The 15634-nt window shown below is 40.4% G+C and overlaps 1 protein-coding gene and 1 long non-coding RNA gene across 2 annotated transcripts in view; one reads left to right on the top strand and one right to left on the bottom strand.

Annotated features, from left to right (window-relative positions):
• LOC133616148 (complement C1q tumor necrosis factor-related protein 4-like) overlaps positions 1 to 15634 on the bottom strand; it is an 81353-nt gene that overhangs the window by 53964 nt on the left and 11755 nt on the right. The gene's annotated exons all lie outside the window — the stretch shown is intronic.
• On the top strand, positions 707 to 15155 carry LOC133616147 (uncharacterized). Its single transcript, XR_009816820.1, has 4 exons — positions 707 to 1169; positions 2799 to 2968; positions 13204 to 13357; positions 13999 to 15155. It is a non-coding gene; the product is annotated as an uncharacterized lncRNA (long non-coding RNA).

The raw sequence follows: 15634 nt of genomic DNA on the forward strand, positions 1-15634 counted from the left end.
TGAGTTTCACTATGTAAAGCGCTTTGAGTCACAAGAGAAAAAACGCTATATCAATATAATTCACTTCACTTCACTTCACTAAAGGAATTGTAATTAGCCATCATAAAAGGATCAGGCAGTGGAGCAGGGGTAGTATGAAGAAAAAGTAAAAAAATAACGGCTGGAACGCAGGAAGCACTTTTTATTTCAACTCTCTCCGTACTGGCTATCAAAAGTCTTACCGCGCTAACAAAATAAGGGTCTCAGAAAACTAGCGCACACAAGCTAATGAGCTCCGGAGTTAACTCCAATGTATTTCTTGTAAAGGGTTTAAAAACGAGTATAGAAACTGGACAAATAGTAAACTAAAAAACCAACCACTTTCGTGTGGTACTGGAAAGAGAGGAGGACTTTTTTCTCTCTCCACAATGTAAACCTGACGTTTTGGAACTTATCAGCACTACTGTGAATCCTGTCTGATTCCAATCAGTGCAAGTTATCAGAATAAGGTAATACGCCAACTTATATTCTTGTCTTCATGAAAGAAGGGACTCTTTTTGAGTTAAATTAATTGTATTTTTATTAAACACCTTTAACATGTTAACAAAAAATATATGATAAATATGTATATGTATATATATTATTGAAACTCCTTAGAATCCTGTCTTTAATCCCAAGAGCCTTTACAGTAGATAAAGAGTGGAATTGTTCAGCCTATTTTATTCCTGTTTTTTGGGGGGATGTTGTCACGGTCCGGGCGCACGTCTGCAGCAAGCAGCTGCAATCAATCGCCAGCAATCAACACACCTGAAGCTGATGATGAGACCTGCCTTCATAAGCCGGCACAACCTGCTATCCCGGGCCAGAACGTAGTTTCCTGTTCAGTACAGTAAGCCAAGATGTCAAGCTCTATGCGCACTGTTTGCTCTCTGTGTTTTCTCCCCCGTCGTGTTCATTGTCTTGTGTCCTCCTTGTCACCTCTCTGCGGCCTGCCTTCGTTCCCACGTCACGAGCTGTGTGTCTCGGCTCCCTGCGTCCCCTTTGGTTCCCTGGATGCATCTTGGATCTCGACCTCCCGCCTGGACACGGACTCTGACGCCCCGCTAGTACCCCCGACTACGTGCCTGCCTCACGGATCTTCGAGCCTGCATTTCCCCTCAGGGACTTCCGCCCCTTGCTCAACACTCCCGGTAACACACTGCAGTTAATTCACACAGTTAATCGCACACTTTTGGATCCGTCACATTTAATTTCCCTTTTTTATTAATATTATTATTTCTTATATATATATATATATATATATATATATATATATATATATATATATATATATATCGTATATATATATATATATGAATAGAGCTAATACGACATCCCTGTTGTCTGTGCAGTCTCCTTCCTCCAGTACACATAACAGATGTAGTCTTTCTATTACTGTATTTTATAAATCATTTGTGTTCTTTGTACAGTGTGATTAACTTAGGTGTTACATATAGCTATAATTTAGGCATAAATTCAGACTTATACACTAAAACCCGATCATCTTCTTGTCTATTTGTAACTCTTTCTAACAAAAAGTTTGACTTCAATCTCAGGATATGGTCTTCATTCTCCTAATTATATGACTTTATTGCCACAATATTCGGTTCAGTCTGCTCTGAATACTTTTTTAACTACAATAAAACAAGTGTTGTTGGCCAAACTATAAAAGTATCATCAGTTCATTAGTTTCTCTTTCATGTCACTCAAGTGCGATACAAAGATACCACTACCACAATAATAGTGTTCACGTCTGTTATAAATCATCTGAAGCTACAAAGAACAATACAGTTGCTATTTCTCATAAAGGGTACAGTGTGTGCAATGCTTTGATGCTGCCCTGCTTGGCCTTCTACCTGAGAGGTCCACATCAAAGTATAGTTTGTGACCCTGCAGGCTCTCAAATAAGTCTTTTTAAAAAACAAAAGCAAGAGTAACATATCCATCTTGATGTCAATACACATAAATGTCCATTGTAGCGATGCATGGCTGTGTAACCCGTACCAGCCACGTATACTACCTGTTTGCCCTTGATTGATATGAACACATTATAATGCACCTGGTCTGCCAGAGCATAAGAAGATGGAGCAAGAGGGACCGGTTTTGTCAAATTAGCGACTTTGTTGCTAAACTTAGTGAGTAATCAGACCTCTCTACATTCTCTTTTAAAAAAAATTATGAGTTTTTTTTTGGCGAGTCTGACAATAATTACTGTTCTCATTGAGCAGTAGGTTCTGCTCTTGTGGGCACCTCTGCCATTTTGACTGTGATAAAAAAAAAAAAAACTGACAAAAAACAACAAAATACTTTTAAACATAGTTGTCTTGCTTTTAATTTACTCACTTTTTGTGACTGTGCTATGGCCAATTATGCAAATTGTATGATTATATGGCAGTTATGTGAAAAAGTTTACTGTTTTGTTCAGTACCAATATTGGCCCTATTAGACTAGACCAGTGGTGTCACGGCGCGTGCTCAATCCCGCATGTCGTTTGCGGCAAGCTCTGCCGGCGCCTCCGCAACGTGCCAGGCCGCATCACGGCCACACGCTGGCAAAGCTGCAAGCAATCTGCAATCTGCACACCCGGGACTAATGATGGCAAGCAGTATAAAGACCAGCGGACCAGAAGATCCTTTGCCGGAACGTAGTTCACTCCCGTAGTAAGCGTCCCATCTCCAGCTTCCCTCCCGCGAACTTGATCTCTCGCTGTGTGTTCCCAGTTCCTGTGTCTTATGTCCCTTGTGTTTACCGCAGTACTTTTTGTGTCTCCCGTGATCGAGCTGTGTGCCCCGACTTTCCTGTTGGATTCCGGACTGCCTCCCTCGATCCTCGACCCCTGATTGGACACGGATCTCGTTGCTTCTCTCCAGCCCCCGACCGCTTGCTTGCCCACGGACTGCCATCTTGCCTTGCCCCTCTGGTCTGACGAAAGATTCGCTCAACACTCACGGTAACACACTCATTAATTCCTACACATAGTCTCACATAGTGTGTGAATGTGAGTGTGAATGTTGTCTGTCTATCTGTGTTGGCCCTGTGATGAGGTGGCAACTGGTCCAGGGTGTACACCACCTTCCGCCCGATTGCAGCTGAGATGGGCTCCAGCACCCCCCGCGACAAGCGGTAGAAAATGGATGGATTGATAGTCTCACACCATACACCCCCTTTGGATTTTTGTCACCCTCCATTCTCTAGTTTATTATATCATTATTGTTTGATTATTATATATATAGTGTATATATACAATTAATCATAGAACCACTATGCCCCCTTGTGGTCTGTGCCGCCCCCCACCGTAAACACAACAAGTGGTTTTCAACCGTTACTGTCAAAAGAACAATTTTTCCCATCTTACAGAACAGAAAAATAGAGCCACAAAACATAACACAATGTACATCTTTTGAAAGCTTTCGACTGCATGGATGATGTGTAGGCCTATTTTTTCTGAAAATGCAGTTGTGATTGTTTTAAAAAAGCAAAAACATTTGTGTTGTGTTATACCAAGCGCGGGGCTTCACGGTGGCAGAGGGGTTAGTGCATCTGCCTCACAATACGAAGGTCCTGAGTAGTCTTGGGTTCAATCCCGGGCTCGGGATCTTTCTGTGTGGAGTTTGCATGTTCTCCCCGTGACTGCGTGGGTTCCCTCCGGGTACTCCGGCTTCCTCCCACCTCCAAAGACATGCACCTGGGGATAAGTTGATTGGCAACACTAAATTGGCCCTAGTGTGTGAATGTTGTCTGTCTATCTGTGTTGGCCCTGCGATGAGGTGGCGACTTGTCCAGGGTGTACGCCGCCTTCCGCCCGATTGTAGCTGAGATAGGCTCCAGCGCCCCCCGCAACCCCAAAGGGAATAAGCGGTAGAAAATGGATGGATGGATATACCAAGCACACGGTTTAGCTTACTTAGGAAGTCCAAGAAGCCGACTATCATCTCATCATTCGATCACCAGTCAGAACTCATCATGGACGCATTAAGGCCCAATCCCATTGTCATTATTGGCTTCATTTTAACAGAACATTTATGATCAAACTTATGATTAAACATATGTTTCTTATTTCACCCAAAGAACAATATTATAATTAAAATTAAAATGTGCATCAAACACATGGGCTTTTCTTATTGCACTCAAATAACAGTTTCACAATTATTTTACATATTAAATAAAGCCTACCATAATCTAGAATTAGGTAAACATAGAATTGAAAGCTTTAGTGACAGTGTATTAAATGCTTCATGACCTGTACTTTAAAACAAATACAATAATTGGTAAACACTGAAAACAAGGCTAAAAATACACAGATAAGACCAGTAGCATGTAAAACAGACATTGTTAAAGATAAAACAAATGAAAAAGTGCAAGTTTGTTACGAAATTCAGTCAATTCACTTGTATTATTTTACATTATGTGGGCGGTTTGGACTGCTCTAATAATTTTCAACAAGTCAACCAGCTGTATGTGTGTCTCGTATCTACTGTATATGTGCACGGGGGAGGCTGTTAACTATATTACCTGCCACGCTTTAAACTCCTTGTGCAGGTCTGAATGTTGGTTATTTAAATGTTTACCTAAATTTGAAGCAAGGGTGGTAATGCTGTATTGACACTTTTGGCGAAGCATGTTTTAAAGCAATGCTTGCAGCATTTATCGGCCGATAATATCGGCCTGCCGATATTATCGGCCGATAAATGCTTTAAAATGTAATATCGGAAATTATCGGTATCGGTTTCAAAAAGTAAAATTAATGACTTTTTGAAACGCTGCTGGTAAAACACGGACTTAGGGAGCAGTACAGAGCAGTTGCGTCTTCCAGTCAGCAGCCCCTCCCTTTCCCCCTCTCCCACACACAACACAGGAGTCGACGACTGCAGCATGAGAGGTTTACTGGCGACGCTTGATGACCTCATCAAACCGCCGCGAGCGTAGCATAACAACAACAAGAGTGTGTTGTTGCCGGTGCTGTAGCCGTGGCTAAAAAGCGAGCTCGCTCGGTGACTGACTAACGACACCATGGCTATGGTTTGGGATTATTTTAAAGTGTCTCTGACGGATAAAAAACAGGCAATTTGCAATGACTGCAAAAAGTTGGTTATGCGAGGAGGAACCAAGACGTCTTCCTTCAATACGAGCAATTTGATGTGCCACCTCTTCAAGAATAATAAAGAAATACACGACAAATACAAGCAGAAGATGCATGAGGTGGATGAGCGGAGGTACCCTGTCTCAACGCAGCATTTCAGAATTTCTGACTGACTGGTAGGCCACTTCAAGCACTCACCACTAGCTTGCAGCACACGTATGTGGGCTTTGTACCGAGGATGTCGTTGTGGCTTGTGCAGCCCTTTGAGACACTTGTGATTTAGGGCTATATAACAAAAGATTGATTGATTGATTGATTGATTTGTGTTACTCATACAAATACGTTAGAGCAGGGCAGATTGAGCCCAGTTTATAATTTCCTGTTATACAGTATGCCAGGAAGTCTTGCACTAAAGGAGGACTATGTTATTGTGTACTTTATTACTCTAGTATACTCTGGACTGAAGCTGTGTGCCTTCATTGTTTTTGTAGCTGTTGTTTTGAGGCATGTTTAAAAAAAAAATACAAAAATAATGCACTTTGTGAAAGTCAAAGTATAGTATTTCCCATAGTTGTAGTGGGTATCAGGATTATCTCAGGGAGAGCATGTCCCAAATTCCAAGCTGCTGTTTTGAGGCATGTTAAAAAAAATAATGCACTTTGTGACTTCAATAATAAATATGGCAGTGCCATGTTGGCACTTTTTCCATAACCTGAGTTGAAGTTCTTCTCTTATTTTGGAAAATGTTGTTACTTTGTTTAATGCATCCAGACGGGCATCACAACAAAATTTGGCATAATAATGTGTTAATTCCACAACTGTATATATCGGTATCGGTTGATATCGGAATTGGTAATTAAGAGTTGGACAATATCGGAATATCGGCAAAAAAGCCATTATCGGACATCTCTATAAAATTTTAGTAAGTACTAAAAACAAAACTATTTATAAATGTACACAGATAAGCCATGTAGCAGGTAAAACACACATTGTTGAAAGATAAATTGCAAATAATATATATAATATAATAACAATAATAATAATAATAATAATAATAACAATAATAAATACAAAAAATCATAGAAAAAAAATAAATATATTTTTTTAACTTGGGAAGTCCGACAGGCCAGATTGCGGATGCCGTCGGGCCATATCCGGCCCGCGGGCCGTAGTTTGGGGACCCCTGCCTTATGTTGGATTGGTTTTAGCATAGCAAATAATCAAAGTGATCCCTAGGTGACACCTGATAATTTAATTTGTTTTTGAGCAGGAAAACACCTGGAACTCATAACTTAATGGCATCCTCACAACCAACAACCAAAAAAAAAAAAAAAGACGCTTTGTATACCATCCCTCTGCTGGCCAAATAATTTTACAAAGTAAATATTTATTCATTATACTTCACAAATACAGTAGGTTAATCAATCATGAAACAAGTTAATGAACATGTTTGAACTTAGTCTGCACTCACTCAACCAAGCTGCACAGTAATACCCAATACACTTGGTGACAACATTTCAAGACCCCAGTGAATGTTGGAACACCTCGAACAATGGACTGATCAAACAAAATGCCCCTTTTTGATGCTCTGAACCAGCAGTCAGCAACCTTTACTTTTAAGAGTCATTTGCCCTCTCTTCCATAAAGGAAAATAGCCTAAAATGTACAAATATAAAACATGTATTATTTATTTATATTTTATAAATAACATACTCAAGAAGCTGACGTCTCTTTCACCTCTCTCACACACACTCACACACACACACACACACACACACACACACACACACACACACACACACACACACACACACACACACACACACACACACACACACACACACACACACACACACACACACACACACACACACACACACACACACACACAAGCGACCCTGTTATTTTCCTTGCCATACTCATGCTAATCCAATCACCACTCAAGACTCAGCAGGTACGCTTTCACGGCCTCACGGACAGTCAAAAATGATTGAATTATTTCCAAAAATGCAAATTTGTGAAGGGAGTCACAACAAGGAGAGAAAAGGATCATGTGCGGCACCGGAGCTGTGGGGTGCCGACACCTGCTCTCAAACCTATAATCTACCTCTCACAGTTAAAAACACATTATTAAATCCAGTTTTACACATTAAGAAATAATTCCAGGTATAAAGTGTTGTCCTTACAAAACGTGCAGTTACACAACATCTTGTCAAAGCATCTTCTGGTGCTGAAAACGTTGAGTGAATGGACCGGTGGGACAGTGCCCTCAGCACTATGTGTGTGAATAGCGTCATCAAACCACTTTCTATTTACGATACCATTGCAAAATAAAAATAGAAAGTACAAAAGTATTTACTGACAATTTAAAGCAAAAAAAATGCAATTTGCAGAGCATGAAAATGTACTTTGTATGATCACCTCTGTTGTGTCTGAAAGTCTAGTTTGGAGAAGTATTTGATCTTGGGTTTACAGTCCTCCATATTGGCAGCCACATTCATTCATTCATTCATTTATTCATTCATTCAGCAGGGTATTAAAACATACATTGCATCTGAAATGAAAAACAACCCACACACACTGGCTTCCTTGCTGATAAAATAAAGTAGCGACATGCTCAAGATCACACCCACTTCTCACAGTGTGTTGAATCCCACAAGAGGCACTCTAACACAGTACACGCACTATCTTTTTTCCCCTTTTTGTAGTCCGATTATCAAGAATAATGTCTCACTTATTAAACAAAAAACATGTAACATGAAACTTGAATCCATTGTACAGCATACAAAGTAGACATTCATAGTGTAACAATTAGAGATGTCTGATGATATCGGCCTGCCGATATTATCGGCCAATAAATGCGTTAAAATGTAATATCAGAAATTATCGGTAACGTTTTTTTTTTATTATCGGTATCGATATCGTTTTTTGTTGTTGTTTTTTTTTTTATTAAATCAACATAAAAAACACAAGATACACTTACAATTAGTGCACCAACCCAAAAAACCTTCCTCCCCCATTTACACTCATTCATACTCATTCACACAAAAGGGTTGTTTCTTTCTGTTATTAATATTCTGGTTCCTACATTATATATCAATATATATCAATACAGTCTGCAAGTGATACAGTCCGTAAGCACACATGATTGTGCGTGCTGCTGGTCCACTAATAGTACTAACCTTTAACAGTTAATTTTACTAATTTTCATTAATTACTAGTTTCTATGTAACTGTTTTTATATTGTTTTACTTTCTTTTTTTACTCAAGAAAATGTTTTTAATTTATTTATGTTATTTTATCTGATTTTTTTTTTTTAAAGTACCGGTATCTTATCTTCACCATACCTGGTTGTCCAAATTAGGCATAATAATGTGTTAATTCCACGACTGCATATATCGGTTGATATCGGTATCGGTTGATGTTGGTATCAGTAATTAAAGAGTTGGACAATATCGGATATCGGCAAAAAGCCATTATCGGACATCCCTAGTAAAAATGTCTCTGCAAACATAACGTACTTTCCGGACTATAACACGCTACTTTTTTCCCCATGCTTTGGACCCTGCAGTTTATAAAACGGTGCGGCTAATTTAGGATTTTTCTTTACTAACGGCCATAACGTTTTGTATTCCACAAATAGTTCTCATATAACACAGACAGAGACACTGAAAAGGTGTGGTATTGTTTGTGCTTCAGCGCCATCTTTTGAACGAGTTCGCTCACTGCAGGTGCCGCGGGTTGAAAATGTACTTACTGTTTCGTGCCTTGAACCAGAAGTATAACTATCTATAGTGTTTTTGCAAGCAACGTTTGTAAGTTTTACAATATAACTAAAACATTTCTTACTTACTAAACCGTGGCATGTGTGATGTCTGTAGGAGTATTTTCATGCATATTTGTGCGTGCTATAGTAATGTAATCAAGCTAGCGTCGTTAGCATTAGCGAATATGCTAACACGTTTAGAAGTGTGTGTGTTAGTATTATTAACTTACATTGGCATTTTGCTTCTTTTGTTCCAGTTGCGTAAATTCACCAACATGTCACTGCGGAGTTATTTGTTTCGCTGATTGGAGAGCTCACTTCCGCAGCTAGTGGGTCCATGACGATGTCTTTGGTTTTGTTTCATCGCCAATTTTAATATTGGTGGGTATGGTTTAAATACCCTTGTGCTAAAGCTAAAATATGGTTATTTTGGCGACATTCTGACATGCAGACCAGCCAGTAAGCCACACCCTCATCTTTACAGGCAGGAAGGAAAAATGGCCTCAAAGACCTAGAAGCCTCATGGTAGGCTTGTGTCCAAATTAAGTGATTTTTACTTAAGTAAATGTTGAAAAAAAAAACAGATTGTAGTCAAGCAGAAAATACATTTATAAGACAGTTTAATGGACAAATGTCAATATATATTTTTAGTTTTATTATTCCTTTTTTTTACATCATGACAAGCCTACAGCCCAGATGTAGAGCATACTGTATGTCGGATCACAAATAGACAGGGGTCTACTGTATTCTAAATAACCAACAGCCTGACCGCTTCTATGTTAGCTACCTCTCTTTGTTTATAATGTACGTTTGTATATTTTCTGCTGGATCTACTCTCTATTTTATGCTGCCCTTTTTTTTTTTTTGCCGCAGCTGTTACATATACTGTAATATTGTACATGGTAATTGGGATTTGTTATATATGGTGTATATATTATATAAAAATATAATATAATAATACAATATATCAGTATATATTATATACTGCATATACAGTATAATATGTAAATATTGCATGCACTATATTGCCAAAAGTATTTGGCCACCTGCCTTTACTCACATATGAAGTTGAAGTGCCATCCCATGAAATTGTCCAAAATGTTTTGGTATCCTGGAGCATTCAAAGTCCCTTTCACTGGAACTAAGGAGCCAAGCCTAACTCCTGAAAAACAACCCCACACCATAATTCCTCCTCCACCAAATTTCACACTTGGTACAATGAGGTCCGAAATGTAGCGTTTTCTTGGAAACCTCCAAACCCAGACTGGTCCATCAGATTGACAGATTGTCCATCCGCCATCCACCCGAACCAACATTTTATCAAAACCACACCCGCCCGCACCCGCCCGTTGTTATATATCTAATATAGACGATGCAAGGCATTAGTGAGGTTATAAAGCTTTTGCCTGTTAAAGAAAGGAGACTGATCCAATGAAGCAGAGACATTCAATGCGTGCCACGCATTAGTGGCTAAGAGATATTAATGCGTGATAATATTATTTATCATTATTATAATATTATTGTCATTTCCATTAAGAAAGTGTTGACTATTGTTGCCAATGCCCTCAGATCAGGAGTGCGTTCCTCACACTTTGTGTGCGCAGTTGCAGCAAGCAGAACGAGGCTTTTAAGAAGTTAAAAAAATGTTTTAGAAAGACTAGGCCTATATTTTCGTTAGGTAAAAAAAATGTTCTGAATTTATTTCAATGAATATTAACTTGTTAACGTTATAATGCTCAAATAGGGACAAGGGCGGGGTGCACAGTGAAGCAGTGAACAATTTCACGACAAAGATGAACCTTTATTGATTGATCTGCAGCCATGACAAAATATCAGACAATCTCCATTGTCAACGACAGGCAGGAAAATAAAGATAAACACATATGTTGTAGGCATAGGCATAGGCTCATACATTTTTAAGTTGAAATAAAAAAATAAATAAAAAATGTGCCTCATAAGCCTTAGGCTGTCAATCACGCGCACAAACTTAAATTATACAATAACATATGTATGTCATCTCTATTTAAACAAAAATAAATTAAATAAATAATAATAATAAATTACCTGCAACTTATTGGCCAAGGCAAATAGCTGAAGGGTGGAAATCAAACCCATCAGACTGCACTTTATCATCAAACTTGAATTATAATGAAAATAGACGGTCACGACAAACAAAGCAGGCTAAATAGCCTTACATTGTCGCAAATCGGAGATGCGCTTCACTTGAAAGCGAGGCCAAATAATTATTCACACATAGTAGTATATCTCGAATAGAAAAAAAACACAATAAACAACGCAATTGCCTTAATTCCTTTGCACTGTAGTGCGCCCCAACAACACGTAACCATCAACATTATTTAGCTGACCGAACTCAATATAGGTTAGACATGGGCTTATTTGGTATAGCCTAGGTAACGTAGACTAATTCGTTTAACATATCCAACCGTATGTCTACTTACTTTTTTTTTTGTTAGCACTATGCAGGAATAAAATGGCATCTACAGTGCCAGGATTCATGCGAGAGCGCCTGGCCTCTAAAATGCGCCCTGCTGCGCTGAAGAAGCTTGTTGCTGGGACGCGGTGCCTGATGAATAATTGACTGTTTCAAAGAGTGCTGCTCGTTTTTCGTATGTGGGTAACAACATTTAACTATGTATATATATTTCCGAATTGGTTCAACCGCCAACCGCCCGCATCTATTTAAAATCTATTTTTACCCGCCCGACCCGCGGTTTATCCGCGGACTCCGCGGTTGTGTCTGCAAACCGCGCATCTCTAATATATATATATATATATATATATATATATATATATATATATATATATATATATATATATATATATATATATATATATAGCTAGAATTCACTGAAAGTCAAGTATTTATTATATATGTATATATATATATATATATATATATATATATGTCTGCGATGAGGTGGCGACTTGTCCAGGGTGTACGCCGCCTTCCGCCCGATTGTAGCTGAAATAGGCTCCAGCGCCCCCCGCGACCCTGAAGGGAATAAGCGGTAGAAAGTGGATGGATGGATGGCTGGATATATATATATATATATATATATATATATATATATATATATATATATATATATATATATATATATGAAATACTTGACTTGGTGAATTCTAGCTGTTAATATACTCCCCCCCTCTTAACCGCGCCCCTAACCACGCCCCCACACCCCCGCCCCACCCCCGCTCACCCCCGACCACACCCCCCACCCCCCACCTCCCGAAATCGGAGGTCTCAAGGTTGGCAAGTATGTATGCGCTTCAGCATCCGCTGACCCCTCACTGTACAGTCTACGTGGCCTACCACTTGGTGGCTGACTTGCTGTTGTTCCCAAACTCTTCACTTTTCTTATAATAAAGTTGACTTTGGAATATTTAGGAGCGAGGACATTTCAAGACTGTATTTGTTGCACAGGTGGCATCCTACGACAGTTCCACGCTGGAAATCACTGAGAGCGGCCCATTCTTTCACAAATGTTTGTAGAAACAGTCTCCATGCCTGAGTGCTTGATTTTATACACTGGGCCAAGTGATTAGGACACCTGAATCTCATTTTTTTGATGGGTGGCCAAATACTTTTGGCAATATAGTTTATATGTTATATTTTATATTGCTACTATGGTACATTTTTAGTCTACTTTATACCTGCATTATCCTTTCCATCCTTACCCTTTCCATTCTTTGTAACTGAGCTACTGTGTGGAACAATGTCCCTTGTGGATCAATAAAGTTTGTCTAAGTCTAAGACAACAGACTGATCAGTAATGGTCATGTGTATAAAAAAGTTAAAGTTAAAGTACCAATGATTGTCACACACACACACTAGGTGTGGTGAAATTATTCTCTGCATTCAACCCATCACCCTTGATCACCCCCTGGGAGGTGAGAGAGCAGTGAGCAGCAGCGGTGGCACAAAAATGGTTTGTTTGTTATTATTAATTCTTAACAGTGGACCTCAGCCTCATTGCATTAAAAATTGCTAAAAAAACAAAACAAAAACAAGAAGATTAAGGAATCCTAATAACGTAATTTTTAGTTCTGATTTTACTTCAATACCACCTTTGGTTTTTTGATCCATGCAAGGTTTTGCAATGGCTGCCCGTTCCTTGTGTGAACCAAGAAGCCAAGGATGTCGAATAAACCTCACATTCAAGCACAGGATGTTGGAATCCGGACATTTGAGACATATCAAAGACTCAGGGGTGCTGTTACCTAGAGGTGCACTGACAGAGCCCTGCTGCTACTATCCCTCTTATCAGTCTCTCTTCCTCTCTCCCCTTCCCCGCCTCTCATCTTCAACACTTGTCAGCGAGCTGTCAGCCGCCAGCTCGGCTGCAGTCGTAGAGCCAGCCTGGGGACTGGATGGACGTCAGAGACGGGAAGAGTGACAGAGGACATGCCAGGTTCGCCATCTGAAGCTGGACAACAGAAGATATCTATTTCTCAGAGCTCTAATCTGTCCGGTAAACATCTGCTATCTTGTGCTGCAGTCTGACAACAAAAAGAAGTACAGCAGCTAGACTGCTGCTCTGTTACCTGATACAACTACCGATGGAGATAATGCGGCTATTGCAGCAATCTACGCCCCATCGATCCAATTCCAACTGCTACTGAATTAACTCAACCTAAATACAATGTATGTAGTAATCCCTCGTTTATCGCAGTTAATTGGTCACGGACATGACCGGGATAAATTAATTTTCATGAATCAGGAATAAATAATTATAGTAAATGGTCTGTATTTACATAGCACTTTACTATATACCTGCACAATACGCAAAGTGCTCTACATTGCACGTCACATTCACCCATTCACCCATTCTCCCATTCACACGGGGGAAGCTGCAATGTGGGGTAGGTTACTTGCCCAAGGACACAACGGCCGTGACTCGGATGGTGAAAGCTGGATTTGAAACCTCGAGTTGCAGGCATGGCTGCACTACCATCTGAGCCACACCGCCCCTAATATAATTATAAACCTAATATTTTTCCTTGCAAGAGCATAAAAAAATGTCTACTACTTTCTAAATGCATTTGTCAACATTGAACACATGAAATAACAGTATTTAGTCACCTTTACACACATATAATTGTCACGGCCCAGGCACACTGAGGTGCGCATTCATCTGTGCGCTGCACTGGGCGCACCTCCAAGAGCGCACCTGCGCGCGCCACTCCGGCTGCAGCAGGCAGCTGCAAGCAATCTGCACACCTGTCGTTGATGAGCTCCCTGGGCTTCTTAAGCCAGTGCAGACCTGCGTTCCGGGCCAGTACGTAGTGATCTGTTCCAGTACAGTAAGCCGACTCATCAAGCTCTATGCATACTCTCTCTCTGTGTTTCTCCCCCTCCGTGTTCATTTGTCTCGTGTCCCCCCTTGTCGCCTTCCAGCAGCATACCTTCGTTCCCGCGTCACGAGCTGTGTCTCGTCTTCCCGTGTTCCCTCTGGTTCCCTGGCTGCATCTTGAATCTCGACGTCTTGCCTGGACACGGACTTTGACGCCTCGCCCCTGCCCTTGACCTCACGCCTGCCCACAGACCTCCGAGCCTGCCTTGCCCCCTTGGACTTCCACATCTCGCTCAACACTTCCGGTAACACTCATCAGATAATCGCTACACATAGTCAGACACACACACATTTGGATTCGTTTCACACTCCATTCTACTGTAAATATAAAATAAACATAGAACTAAACGACGTCCCCGCTGTCTGTGCCGTCTTCTTCCCCTGTACACCATAACATTCATCCAATTTAGTAATGCTGCTTAAGGCTGAGCCAATCAGTGGCCACGATACTGAACAGCGTTATCGGATTTGTTTGGTCTCATATAGTGACCAATACTACTGTAATTGTTACGGCGCACGCGCAGTCTGCTTCTCCCTCCTCTGCGGGAGCACTTAGAGGCTTCGCTGTGAGCTCCACAGGACACTCCCCCGCGTTTGCCGCGTCGCCGCAGCTGGAGACATTCTGCAATCTGCGCACCTGGACCTGATGAGAGGGAGCTGACTAAAGGACCAGTGGACCCAAGGATCCTGGCGGGAACTTAGTTTCTCAATGGTGTACCGTAAGCCGACACAAGCTTTATGCTCTCTTTTGCTCTCTCTGTCTTCTCCCTTGTGCCCGCAGTGTTTTCCTTCCGTTGCCTTGGTTTCGAGTTGTGCGTACTCAATTAAAAAGACAAAACGGAGACTTAGTTACCAATGTGAGGTCCTTGTTTGGGCACGTGATTCCGCTGAATGATACGCGAGAAAACTGTAACCTACTGTCGTTTGTTAGGCACAATGTTAAGACGACGTTCAAAAATTGGGACATTTTGAGTACATTTCACATACGGTACCAATTCTCGTTACATGGGAATTTATGATTTAACATTTATTATTGAGCTACTAATAATAACTGTGCTGTCCAGTTATTTTTTCGTGTTATTTTTTACACTGCTGAGTTTCATTAGCAAGTGACTTTGTATGTATTTGCAATTCCAAGACGTTAGATGGCACTAGGGTAAATACTATGGTGTATTGATTAGCCAGTAAGTAGTCTTTGCCATTAAGCTGAATGTCTAGGCTTTTGTTGAGCTTTTGTTGAGCTTTGTTGTGTTTATACTGTAACTGTTGTATTTATTACACACCATCTGTTTGATTGTAAAATGCATCTTCGTTGAAGTTTTCATCACCAAATTTGGTGGTGTTGAAATCGCCATGTAAAATCGCTATTGCTAATTAGGAGCACGTATATGGTAC

The sequence above is a fragment of the Nerophis lumbriciformis genome, linkage group LG15 (genome assembly GCF_033978685.3).
Source record: "Nerophis lumbriciformis linkage group LG15, RoL_Nlum_v2.1, whole genome shotgun sequence".
In the NCBI taxonomy this organism is placed as follows: Eukaryota; Metazoa; Chordata; class Actinopteri; order Syngnathiformes; family Syngnathidae; genus Nerophis; species Nerophis lumbriciformis.